Below are 14,217 nucleotides of genomic sequence, written 5' to 3' on the forward strand. Positions count from 1 at the left end.
CGGAGCTTGGGTCGTAGGTTCCTCGAGGGGGCTCAGCTCTTTAGTTCGGAGCTCGGGTCGTAGGTTCCTTGAGGGAGCTCGGGACTTTTTAGTTCGGAGCTCAAGTTTATGGGCCTGCTGCCGTGCCGAGCTGGCGCTTCTACTAAATCACTCTCGGTTGCTTTCACATATCACATAGCCAAGGGATCATGTCAAATCTTCCTCCATCACTTCTTATTCCAATTCTCATTCTCATTCATATCTTAACCAAACAAACTATGTGAAATTTATCTTTAACCGTTGCAACAATTATTATACATCCACAATTTCATTTAACTTTTAGTAACAACCATAAAACATTGCAGCAATAAATATATTTAATACATCAACGGTTACATTATAGAACAAAGGTTCACTTTAATGTACGAGCATAAATCAATTCTACGATAGCTATAAAAACTATCTCTGAACATATTTTATATTTTCATTTGGGTGGCTTAAATTTGGAGTACGAATGTCAATGGGTAAAGTTTGGTTTGAGTTTGGCTTTACCAGGCGTGACTCGATCGACTATACCAAACTTGATTTGACTATTTTGTAGACAAATAATTAATCAAAATAGGATCACCCTATGTTATCATAATTAAGATAATAAAGTACAAAATGTGAAAAAAAAACAATGATTTAAAAATCAATCTAGAATTGTAACCATTTTCAACACCAGCTTTGAGTTCTATGGTTTGAATGTCCGGTTCAAACAGATGGTCCATTCCACGTTAACCATGAACTGGCTCATCAGTTGATTTGGTTTGGTTTACATAATTAGCCAATTCATTCTACAAGAAATTGGGTTTTAGATGATGGGTTTTGCTAGTCATCCTAAATGTTTGTCAACATGTGTTGAATTAGGGCAATGATCTTATAACTGTTGTTTTCAATTTGCTGTTGTCTTGGATGGTCGATCTGTTTGAACTATCATTCCAGCCATGGTTCTAGGACCGGTTTGGCTAAAACCCGAGATTTGGTCAAAGTCTATTGACTTAGTATTAGATTCAGGTGATTAAACGGTTGACACGTTCAATCCAATCACTAGGTCACAGGTTGCATAATCAATGTATGTGTAAATTTCTGAAGGTCATAACTTTGTACTTGGATATTTGATTGGGGTGATTGTTTTTTTAATTTTGAGTGACTTTTGGAGATCTATGCTTGGCCATAGGTGCCTTGCCGCATCATTTTTTTTTCAAAAAAAAAAATTTTTAGCATCAAATTGCAAAATCAACATCTTTTACAAATAAAAAATTTAAAAATTAGATTAAAAATATAAATTAAATATGAAATAATGGATGCATTAGATGTAGAATATAATTATATTATTTATTGAAAAAATATAAATTTAAGTTTATGGGCACATGAATCCTATAACGGTTTTAAAAGTTTTTGTGGAGATCTGCGAACCCACGATGATGAAAATTCCATTTTTGGCGGGTATTTCTATCCCGCGCATCTAACCCCGTTGAGCCCAAAGTCTGCAACTTTGCGTCAATTGGTGATGTTTGGAGTCGCAAAGATGAACACCCCTCGAAGAATCAACACACATAGAAGGACCTTTAGTCCTAAATTTTCAAACTTGAAGATCGAGGGTTCCCTCTATGTTAACAGGGGAAATCAATTTCAAGTGGTTATTTCAACTACACTTTCAGATTTTGTGGGATTTTGTTTGGAATTAGGGTTTTGTCTTTCAAAGTAAATTAAAAGTTTTAGAGATTGAAGGCTTGATCTATGGGTTATGGTTCACTGATCGCTTGAAGAAACAAACTCATCATCTCCTTCTTTCTTGTTAAACAATAAAAAATGTTGTTGTAAGACCACGCCAGATGACAAAGTGAAGGGTGTTCTTGGTAGCAAAGGATGGGCAGTTCGATTAGCATATGATACTCAGAGTGCTGTCCATATTTGGGAGAAAGCAATGGAGAACATAGTTTGCTGTGTGAGTAATACTTTGGGTTTAGTGACACTTTGATCCTTGAACTTTAAATTGCGACAATTCAATACTCAAACTCTCAAAACGTGTTAATCCAGTACCTACCATTAACCAGCCATTAAGTGGCATTTGAAAAGACACAAATGACCTTTGAGTGTCATTTAATTTTCTATATCAACCATCCAAACGTTGATAAAAAATGAACAGCCACAAATCCTTGCCTCTTATATTCAAGAAAGTTGGGTTTACCAAAATGCCAACTAAGATGTGACCCCAACTTTTTGAATAAAAGAAGCATGGATTTGTGTCTTTCCAAATACCTTTTTGTCAACATTTGTATGATTGATAAAGAGAATTAGATGACACTTGAAGGGCATTTGTGTCTTTCCAAATGCCACTTAACAGATTGATTAACGGTAGATACTGGATTGTCACTAGGTCCAAAGTACTGGATACTAATCCGAAGTTTTCCCCTAATTAAAATTGAAATCAAACATACTTGAAAAGCCTTGAGCGTTGCTACTTCAATTCATCCTCATTCAATCAGTGGTTGGAGCGGGGTTTGAACTCCTTCTCTCTCTTTCTCTCTCACTCACTCAATCACTCTCTTTCATACGAGATTAATCTTGCAAAATAGATCGACTCAGAAACTCTATATAATTTGTCATTGTCTCATTGACTTACTCTTATCATTGGAACCTTGTGTCAATCTTCCTTTGAACAAGATCCTGGTTGATTGAGTGAAAGAGTTGTTGACTGATTGAATTAGGGTTTTGTTGGGTGAGAAATAGATTACTAATTTGTTTCCAGCCAAGCATTACTGAATTTGTTAAATTGAAACGGTATTATGATATTATTTGTTTTTCGACTAATATTTTAAGTATCATTGAATTTGGTTCCAAGTTATTGCTTACAGATCTACTAAAATCTCTCTCTCTCCTCTGGAGCATATTGTTGATCTTTGCATGAAAGTACTTTTATCAAATGGCCCCTAAAATGATGCTTGAAATTGTTAGGGGCTTTTCATTGAGATGAAGCATTACTGAATTCCGTAGCTAAAAGCCATTTCATAACAGCTGAAATTGTTGAGCAGAAAATTTTATTATTTTGTCTTTTAATGCACAAAATAATAAAAAATAAAATAATCAAAGGTATGATACTTTATTAAACTTCAGATTCGACAATGAAGGAGACAGACCAACAACTTCTATAAAATCTTATTCAGTAATAGACAAGCAATAAAATAATCAATTTTCAATTCAGCCGTTTCAGCTGTTATCAAATGACTACTTACAAAAGTGAAACCGGAAATGGAAAAAGTCTGTAACGTTTTATGCTACTACTAAAATCCTACAATCTAGTAATTTATTGTATTTATCATTTACTACGTGGATATATTCTTTGTCACTTTAAGACTGATGCTTAGAATGCAAAATCTTAAAATTCATCCAATCAGTTGAATCTAAAGATCCACGATGCTTAGATCTGGCAATTTGGTTGGGTGGATCGGGTTCAGGTTAGATTAAGGTACTTCGGGTTGATTTTGGGTCGGATTGTCAAATGTTAGACCCTAACCCTAAATGTTCAAGTTAGGGTTGACCCGTGGGTCAATTCGGATCATTCCAAAAATAATTGAAATTTAAAAAAATAAAGAAAAGTTATATGAAAAATGTCATAATTAAAAGAATTAACCTTAAATTTTCAAATATAAAATAAAAAACTTGAACATTTAACAAATTAAAGAATAAACAAATAAAAAGTAAAGACTAAATAGAAAAAATTAAAGAGTGGAAACTTCTAACAATGCATAAATAATCCCTATTAGACTTGACAATTGGGTCAACGGATTGACCCATGACCTAACCCAACCCAACCCAACCCAGTTTTTTTTTTTTTTCAGGTCGAATCATTTTCATGTTTGGATAGCAAAATATGAGACCCGAACCCTATTTTTTTGGGTTGGCTTGGGTCAGATTCGCGAATTGGATCAACTTTTTGCCGGGTCTAACGATGATAAATCTTTTTTTAGATATATATATAAAGCTGCGGAGGGGTAATGCGCGCCCTTGGGCTGAACTGAAGCAATAATAGCTGCAAGTGTTTCTACCATTTGCATATATAAGGTTTCACGATACTTTTGCAAATAGAATTTGTGTTAGAAAAAAAAAAAAAAAAAATCATGCTTAGGTGTGGCTTTCAGTCTCTTTCACGATGTAATGTTATAGTTTATGAAAAAAAAATGTAATAACTAATTTTATAGAATGAAAATTGAATCGTTTATGAAATTAAGAAAAACATCGTTCAACATAAGCTCTATTCTGCGTATTCAACACATTTAATATGTTCATAAGATGAACCATATATCTAACAGAAATGTCTTTGACTAAACTAGCTTCAGGTCGTGATATGTTATAAATCTATTGATAAATGCAGATTGGGGAGGGCAAGTGGACTCTCGGTTGAAGATTGGCATGATCAAGAAGGGGATATATGATCATAACTGTTAGAAAATAGGGTCACTGTAATTTTGGAGAAGAAGTTCTAAGGCACGTTTGAAAATACTGTCTTTAGAACGTTATTTGCCCTCACTCAGTTTCACTGAGTTTGTTGTTGGGTTATTGGCAAATCCGTTCCCAATATATAATAGAGCCTTGGACGAGAATCTGCAACCAGCAAAGTTGAAGAATCTCCGAATAAATGTTCTGTGAGACTGTAGTAGGCTGGACTGAGAGAGAGAGAGAAAGTGAATTTTAAAAATGTGTGTTTTCTAAGTCTAATTCATGCTCCTTAAATAGTTTATGAAGAGGTATGAAGAAAAGGTAGGTTCTGGTTTAGAGAAGGCACCTTGAACAGTCACAATTTCAAACATTGTGCCTCTTGATCACATTCGATCAAATCGTGACCGTTGATCTCATCAATAGTGATCAACGGTCAGCATCGCACCAAAAACCAAAGCTGCCTTTCATGAGCTACATGGGTGTGCGCGAATGCGTGTGCGCGCGTTGCATGGTATCAAACCCCCATACTCTCCTCTACTATTTCTAAGGAGTGTAAATCAACTCCTATTAAAATACTGAAAACAAAACTTATAATTTTCCAATGTGGGACAAGTTCAAAATTAGGTTTTATAAGAGAAAAACTAATTTTTCAATCAAGTATGTAGGTGCAATTTCTCATATAATTGACCAATCAAACCCATTAAATTTAATCTCTTATGAAATTAAAATCCAACAATAACTGTGATCAACATTAGCCAAACTTCCTAACCATCAACAAAAAATACTTGATATATCAAAATAATTTGATGCCTTGTGTATTTATTTTAGAGTGAAAGCAAAAGGTTACATATATATGATAAGAAATTAAGGGCTATAAGATCATCAAATTACGAAGCAGCCTTTTCAGCATTTAGTGTATGTACACATGCATTTGGTCCCAGGAGGATTGTTGACACAATATGCATTAATGATGTATGATGTATTGCTAGGCCTCTTGTGAACACATACAGATAGGCAGTTAGCACAGGGTGCAGGGAATCCTAGTGTGCAATATCTGACATCATCTTCTTGTGGCCTAATGGCTTCACCTGCAACAATAATGACTGCAAATTGCACCAGTAAATAAAATATCAAAATAATGCCAATCAGATTTATCATCTCTGAAAATAGAGAGTAGTATTAAACAACCACGAGATGGTTTAATCCTCTGAGAAATGATAAATGTAGTGAAATATAGAATCTAAAGTTCAAAATTGGCTTAAAACAGACCTGAGACAAAAACCCGGAAGAGGAGAAAGCAAATGGTAGAAAACTTGGCCATAATTCTTCAAATTCTTTGGGTTCAAGTTCAACTGCTTGAATGGATATTAAGATTTTGCATTCTAAGCATCAGTTTCATAGTGACATAAAGATTATATCCACGTAATAATAATAAATACAATAAACTAAATTGTCAGATTTTAGTACGTAGTAGCATAAAACGTTATACACTTTTTTTCCATTTCCGGTTTCACTTTCGTTAGTAATGCGCCAAATGGTCCAAGGGGTCATTTGATAACAGCTGAATTGAAAATTTGATTATTTTATTGATTGTCTATTAGTGAACAAGATTTTAAAGAGGTTGTTGGCCTGGCTCCTTAATTGTCCAATCTGAAGTTCAATAAAGTATCATACCTTTGATTATTTTATTCATTAAAAGACAAAATAATAAAACTAGGACGGGTCAGAAATGAAATCATATGAAGGAATGCAAGAGTAGCTATTATCAATTTATTCATATATGTGGTTACAATTGGTACTTTTCCTCCATTCTTCTAGGGTTTTTTCATACTTGGGGTCATATTGAACAGTTTAATCAGCCAAGATAGACCATCTGATAGCATGTTTTTCCAAACAAAGCCTCATCCTTTTTTTAATCTCTGGAAGGTTTTTCCCCTTTGTAATACAGTTTACATATCTGAAATTTATAAAAGTAAGCATGGCTCTGATTCCCTTATAATTGATGATTCTTTTTACATTAAAGTTCTCAGACTGTTCTTCAACTGATTTGTTTTAGATACCAAGACAAATGGTTGTTTTCTTTCCACGATCACTTTTGTCAAAGTTCCATGTAGGCCACCTTAGGGAAATTGATTCCTTCCAAATTGCTAATTGTATTACACTAGGCATATAGAAAAGAAGCTGTACACCTAGCTTTCTATGAGGATACTTTGTCTTTTGGCTTAGATGCTTCTTCCGACTTTGATAATCTTGTTTTGAGCACAGTATTGGAATTGGTGTAATTATGGACTGGCTAAATGTAAGAAAGCAGGTTTTTTGAGTATGAGAATGGCCACTTTGTGACACAAGTGCCAAAAGTTTATGTTTGTATCTAGTTCACCCCTAGGCCAATGGCCGTATTTATCACTATATTTGCTTTATCTTGCAATTGGAAACTAATATTAATTAAAGGTGTACATATAAAAATTTCATTTATTTAGTATCGTAGACATTCCATTTTTGCACTCCTTAGTATTTTTGTAGCATTTTGAGCTTCAAGCATGCTTCAGCTAACCTTGCGGTCGACCTGTGGGTATTTTTAGAATTTTAAAAAATTCAAGGGCATCATGGATTCAAGACCATAGGTACGTAGAGCCCAGAAAACCAAACCCAACGACACCAAAATCACCAAAATCCGATACCATTTACCCCTTCATCTTTAGACACGAAGCCGCAACTAATTCCAATCATTTGATCGGAGTCATTTTGATCCTAAACCTCATTTCACGCCAAAACGTAACAAACCTGAGACAAAAACTAGGATCATCAGCTCCTCTTTCGTTCATGATGTAAAGGATCATAACTCCCATTTTGCAAGGAGCTCGGAACCGGAGTCAGATCAAACAAGGGGCAACATGGTCATGAGAACAAAAGTTTAGTTTCAACAAAAATTCCATGAAGAAAGCAACAAAAAAAAATCAAAGAAAGAGAAGAGAAATCTCAAGACAAGTTATGTCAAAGATGCAATCTATCATGTCCCCAACTATGTAGTTACTCAAGTGAGGTGTTATAGTGCACTCATAACCCCTCAATAGGCCCCTAGGTGCCACTTTCAGTTTGAGCCTTTTATCCCTTCCTTTCGTCACCCAAACCCTAAGCCACATTTCTTCCTAAGGAAAAGTCCTCCTCGGACCCCTGGGCAACAAAAGCCTCAAGTCAAAGGAGATAGGTGGTACAACTCTGAGACACTCCTTTGCTTAAAAAAAAAATGCTCTACAATTCTCAGTAAGAATGTGACCCTTGAACACTTACACCCCACTGTCCTTTTCACCGCCTACAAACCATCAAAGCAACCATATATCCTCCATCTTTGAGTATTTTTATCTCTCCATTTTCTAACCTAACTGCCAAACCGCGTTTTGTCCCAAACAAAGTTCTCTTTGATCTTAAGAAGTTGCCAAGCACCTATTATTAGAATCAACTTTCCCCAAAACTACATTGGCTTGATCACACATTGGTTAATAGGCAATCTAGACCTTTGTTCTAGATGCAGCCATTCCAAAGGAAGGACATCTTCCTAGCCCGCTGAGTTGAAAACCTAGAATGGCAACTCCAACAAAAAATAGGGCACAAAAAAAAAGAAAAAGAAAAAGCAAGAAAAAATGAGAAATATGCCTGCTTGATAAAAACTTGAAAGGGAATCTAGGCAAAAGATGAGGCACAAAATAATAAATGGCATGAGTAATGAGGTCCAGATTCAAAATTGGAAATCGTGAATGACTAATCTTGAAACAAGGCCTAGACCTAGGTAGATTTTGGTGACATGTATATCTTGAGGAAATGGCTAAGCCTCTAAACTAATGGTTCGGATCAATTCTTTATGTGCAACGTAATCAAGCAATGTTTCTAAGGAAAGAAAGTCCCAACAACAAAAAAATGTTTCCACAAAGCCATGCACTCACATTTATCTAAACAAAAAAAAGTGTTATCAACACCTCATATAGTCCATCACCACCATTTACTCCATCATACATCTCCAGGGCATATCAGTGACAATCAACAACATCAACCATGGAGCGTCAACACAAGTAAGCACCCATTATGCAATCATCAACTCAAGCATCTTCTCACTTGCATTATCTCATCTTCATATCAGCATCAACAACACCACAATCATTGCATTGCATCCATTATGGGAGCCCTGAGTCCCATATGCCCCTAATCTTCATATTAGGTGGCTAACCCAACTCCCAACATCAAAACATATTTTGGAATTCAAAGCCAAATGCCCAAAGAGCCATGTATATTGACTTGCCCATGTCAAACATGCATAGCTCAGGTGTAAGAACCTGTTGAATGTCCTCCAGTTATGCTTAACAAGGAAACACGTTGGAATGACTTTCCCACACTCAATAGTATTTTACAAAAATAGATTTTCTCATTGACAAAGGTCTTCTTTCCTTTTTCATCATCTATTTATCAAACCATGCATTCCGAAAAATCTCAGGGAATTGGCCAGCTAGAGATTCTACAATTCCTCTGTTACAGGGGTGACCGTAGTCTTAGACAGCCACAAATGTTGTGGGTAAGAGATTTCATTTTAGAAACCCCTTCAAGAAGATCTGGGGATTGGCCTATGTACGACAATCCTTCTGTCAATAGCCGAACGAGTGCTAGACAACTATGGGAGCATACCGTAGGAGGAGATTCCAAGGGCATCATTTTCAATTAAAAACAATTATCTTCTTTCAATCATCAATACTTTTGTCATGAAAAAAGTTTTTTGAGCAGCATTCTTTTGAATAGGACAGTCATCCCATCACATTTTTGCACAAAAATGGGTTGTCTCCTCAAGTTTTATTGTTCATATTATCATCCTCTAACAAAGAGGGGCAATCTATAGACACCCCATTTTTGTACCTCTTAGTCTTTCTACAACATTTTGAGCTTCAAGCATGCTTCAACTAATCTTGTGGTCGACTTGGGAGTATTTTTGGAATTTTACAAAAGTTTGGGCCTCAAGGATCCAAGACCATAGGTACGTATAGCCTAGAAATTCAAACCCAATTACACCAAGATCACCCAAATCTGACACCGTTTATCCCATCATCCTAAGACCCGAAGCCGGAACTGATTCCGATCGTTTGATCAGGATCATCTCTGATCCTAAATCTTATCCCCCAGAAAATCTGAAATCCAACCCTATAAATTGATAGAGCTCAAAATTCCGAGTCCAACGGTACCAAGATCGATCAATTCCGGCACCATTAGCCCCTCCATCTTGAGACCCGAAGCTAAACTCGATCTGGGCCCTCCATTTAGAATCATCTTCACAATAACTTCGAACCTAGGGCATCCCACGACCAAAAATTCCTCTCAGCCTCTAGAAGCATCTTACAAATCCAAGATTTGTCCAAGTAGGAGCCTCCAATCAATCAATCCAATCACCTAAACTTGGAATGTCCAATTTAGGTTAATTGGTGAAATCTTTCACTCTTTGTCTTGATTGATTGAGAGGATCTCTCCCAAGTTGTCTTGATAGCCCATTTTCTCAATCAATCTTCCTCCAAAAACCCTTTAAACATCAACCATTGATCTTCTTAATTTCCCAATCTCAGCCCTTCATTCTGTTCTAGAATCCTCCCCAAAAATCTATAAATACCACCCTTTTCTCACATCCTAAACACACAATCTAACCTAGACAATCTAGCTTAGGGAGAGAACTCTACCCCCATTAGCCTAGAGAATTCCCCCCTTCACGTCCCAAGAAGCCCCAAGCTTCCCTAACCCATGTCCAAATTCATGAGAAAACCTCATGTCCGAAGAACCCCTCCCCCTCCTATGTCAAGCCTACACACTCCCTAACCTCATGACACACATTTTAGCCTAGACACTTGAACATAGGGGGAAACCCATGCACACACCGCCACTAGCTACGTCTAAGACCTTCCCCAACTCACCCTCCAACATCCCTAGAGTGCTCCATATTATTTTGAATTCAATAAACCCCTTGGGGTCATGTATACATCAAAGAGACGAAGCTGAAAGCATTCTCGAAGCAACAACATTGCAACAGAAATTTACAAACAGATAATAGCGTTTTCTCCCATATTGGGCTACATTCCAGCACTCCAAAAGTACAAGTCATAAGTTGAGCATCGGTCGTGAATTCATTCAAAGAGGAGAGAAGCTTAGGATTTGCTTGAGATGATGCTGAAAACAGTTGGCAGAAATCTTCTTAAGTCATTTCGGCCATATACTTGTTATCTTTGTCCTTTTAAAATGATCTTGAAGTCAATGTGTTCTTCATGGCACAAGAGGTACACACGGGGGTGCATTCGAAGAGATTACCTTTGTTGAAATCGTTGGTTCCAAATTTAAGAATTTCTGAACATATGGCTGAAGGAATAATGTCTATTGAGGTATGTTCGTTGTTTTTTTTTTTTACCAATCAGTTTTAAAATCAGCCATCCAATGATGAATATCATTTTTAGATCTTAAGTCCTTAATTTTATCTTGTATGATCATTCCTATTTTGTTTTCATTTAATTTACCCAAAAACAATCATTTGGCATTTCATTTTAAAATTAATTTTTTTTCATGCATTAAAGTCATTGAGAGCATTACATGTTTAGGGAATGTTTAGCATTGTTTTAAAAGGTAAAATTAGAGCAAAAAAAGTTGTCATCCAAATTTTTATAAACAAAAACTAGTTTTTTCTCCATTAATAGGTCCATCTAGTTTTTTTTTTCTAGGTGTATTAGTACGACTTACAGCCTCCATTAACTTGTTCTTTTATATGTAATTGTATAAGATTTTGTCTTTACTTGTTTTATTTTTTTTTTTTTGGTTAGTTCTCCATGTCTTAATAGAGTATCTCATTTTAGTCATCTTTTTTAGTTTGTTGGTTGTTCAGTGGTCAATTAGATTCTTGACTCTTCTTAATGTAGTTCAGCTCATCACTTGTTTACTAGTTTGCCTAGTTTTTCTTTTTTTTTTTCTTGTCGCAGTTCAACTTATCCATTAGCTAGTCCATTACTTCTCTAGCTTTCTTTTCATGTTACTTTGTCTTAATGTTTCATTCAATTTTATTCAATTTTATGTTCCTTTTATTATATTTAGTGAATGTGTGTTCATTTCAACAAATAATCCAGGCCCAAAATTGTTAAATTTTCCTTGAAACTTTGGTGAAGTAGAGGCCAGTTTAACTGGGCGTGTGTGGGGTATCTAACACCTTCCCACATAGTACCTTGGTCCCCGGACCCTAAGAATCTCATCCCCATTAGGCAACGAGTCACCAAGAAAGCAAAATGTTTTTCTTGAAAAATCCTAGATTTTCCTAAATTCCCAATTCCAAAAGTTTAGGTGGCGACTCTATCGAATCCACAATCAATTTTTCCGTCCCCCCTCTGGGTCGGTAGCCACATCATTGTTTTAAAATTAACAACACTGAACATGATTAATCTATCAATAATAACTTTTAAAATTGGCCATTAATTATTACTGCTATTCAATAGTAATGAGCTAATAATTTGTTAATTATTAATTATTAATCATATCTATTTACTTTAATAAATTCTTAGTTATTAATTTATTATATTAATAGTAATAATAAATAATAAATTTTTTAATTTATATTATATGATTATTATTTATTAATTTTCAATGGATTTCATTAAATATTAATCATTTTAGTAAATATTTACTTGTTTATTAATTTTTATCTATTTATTAAATATTTAAGTTTATTAATTTTTTCAAACATGTATTATTTTAAATATTTTCTAATCAATTTATAACCATGAATAACTAAAATTCATTGCTATAACTATAAAGATCTTTTAGCCATGGATTATATATATATATATGAATTTAGAAAAAAAAATTGCATATTTTTCTACATTTCTTATTAAAAAATTAAATTTACATTTAGTTTTTTACATATAAATTATTACTTTATAGGCTATCTAGCTCAAATGCCAAGCCCTAGACATAAATTATCAAGCCTAATGTATGGACCCATCAAGCCTCAACAATATTAAAAGCTATTAATGGTCTATAAAAATTGACCTAAGAGTATCCTTTGGTTTGACTTCTTAATTCGAATTTAGACAAATAGATACCAATTGTATTTTGCAATCTTAAATCTTGATTGTATTAATTTAAAATCCAATTAAATTTAATAATAATTATGTCATTGAAATTTTAAAATTAACTAATAAAAGATTAAATTTCATAAACAAACAAGTTTGCAAGAATGCAATTCACCTAAAAGTATTGCTACTTACTAATTAACCATTATAAGAATGACATAGGCTGATAGGCCATAGCCCATAGGGCTCCTCCTATCTAGCTTCTACTTAATTAATTTCTCTTAATATATTATATATTATAAATTATTTTACACTATATATTATACCATGCCACGTATTTTATTTCTTTATACATACATACACACACACACATATATATAATCGGGTTTGTAATCAGGTACCCACATCAAACAAATCAGGTATCCGGTATCGGATACCCTACTGTCAAAACCCAAACCCGTCCCAAACCCTATAGGGTTTTGATAAATGAGTCCTATTAGGGTTGGGTCGGGTTGGATACCCGAAAATTCCCGCAAAATTGCCATCCCTAGTTCATACTAACCTGGAGGCTAAACCATTTTTGCCTCCAAGTCGCAAGTCACTGGTTTAACTGTTCATGCCGCATCATCATCTACATATTTAATATGTGTGTGTACTAATGATTTAAAAACCGACCCAAAGGCCGAACTATTTTTGCCTCTAGGTCACAAGTCACCAATTCAACCGTCTGGGTCAAACGGGTCAGACCATCCCACGTGTATTTAAGGTATATAATTATATATTTATATACATATATATATATATATATGTGTGTGTGTGTGTGTATAAATATATATTTAGTAATAAATAATGTATAAATATGTTTTAGATATTTTATATGTATTATTTTATATTTAATTTATGCTTTTTATTTTTTATTTATAAAAATATTAAAAATTGCAATTTGAGGCCAAAAAATATTTTTTTGTGAAAAATAGCGGGCTACAACGCATTGGGACGCATAGATCTCGAAAAGTTACCCAAAATAAAAAAGAATCACCCCAATCGGACATCAAATGCAAAGTTATGGCCTCTAAAAATTTGCATGCATTAAGTGTGCAACCCACGACCCAGTGACCAGGTTGAACAGATCGATGGTTGAACCAACCGAGTCAGATGGTTTTTGACCTAGTCAATGGTCTTTTACCGACTAACGGGTTTTGATGTCTAGCACTACTATCCCCCACTTTTCCTAAATTATCATTAATTCATCATATTTATCTACTAAATTATCTCTCATTTCTATTTATCCTCTCCCCCACTTTTCATCTACATTTATCTAAGTAAAGTTTGAAATAAAAAAAATTTAGAAATTATTTAAATACTATAACAAAATTTTGTAATAACATTAATACAAATAATAATCTTATGGATAGTTTAGTTTAATAACCAAGGGCCTGTTCATTTGCTCTTACATTTGACATCTAAAAGTGCATTTATTATATTTAGAGGTATATTGGTATTGGTGAACTTTTCTTTCCTCTTAACTCTAAATGTAGAGAATGTTGTTCTGAATTCTAAAAATTGTCAAATGTCCATTTTAACCCCATATATGAGAATTTTTCTTTGTCTTTGTAATTTAATAAAAAATAATGTTAAAAAATATTATAATGATTAATAGTTAATTAATAAAAATTAATAATTA

Source organism: Nelumbo nucifera, chromosome 8 (genome assembly GCF_055504915.1).
Source record: "Nelumbo nucifera cultivar China Antique chromosome 8, China Antique-T2T, whole genome shotgun sequence".
NCBI classification, from domain to species: domain Eukaryota; kingdom Viridiplantae; phylum Streptophyta; class Magnoliopsida; order Proteales; family Nelumbonaceae; genus Nelumbo; species Nelumbo nucifera.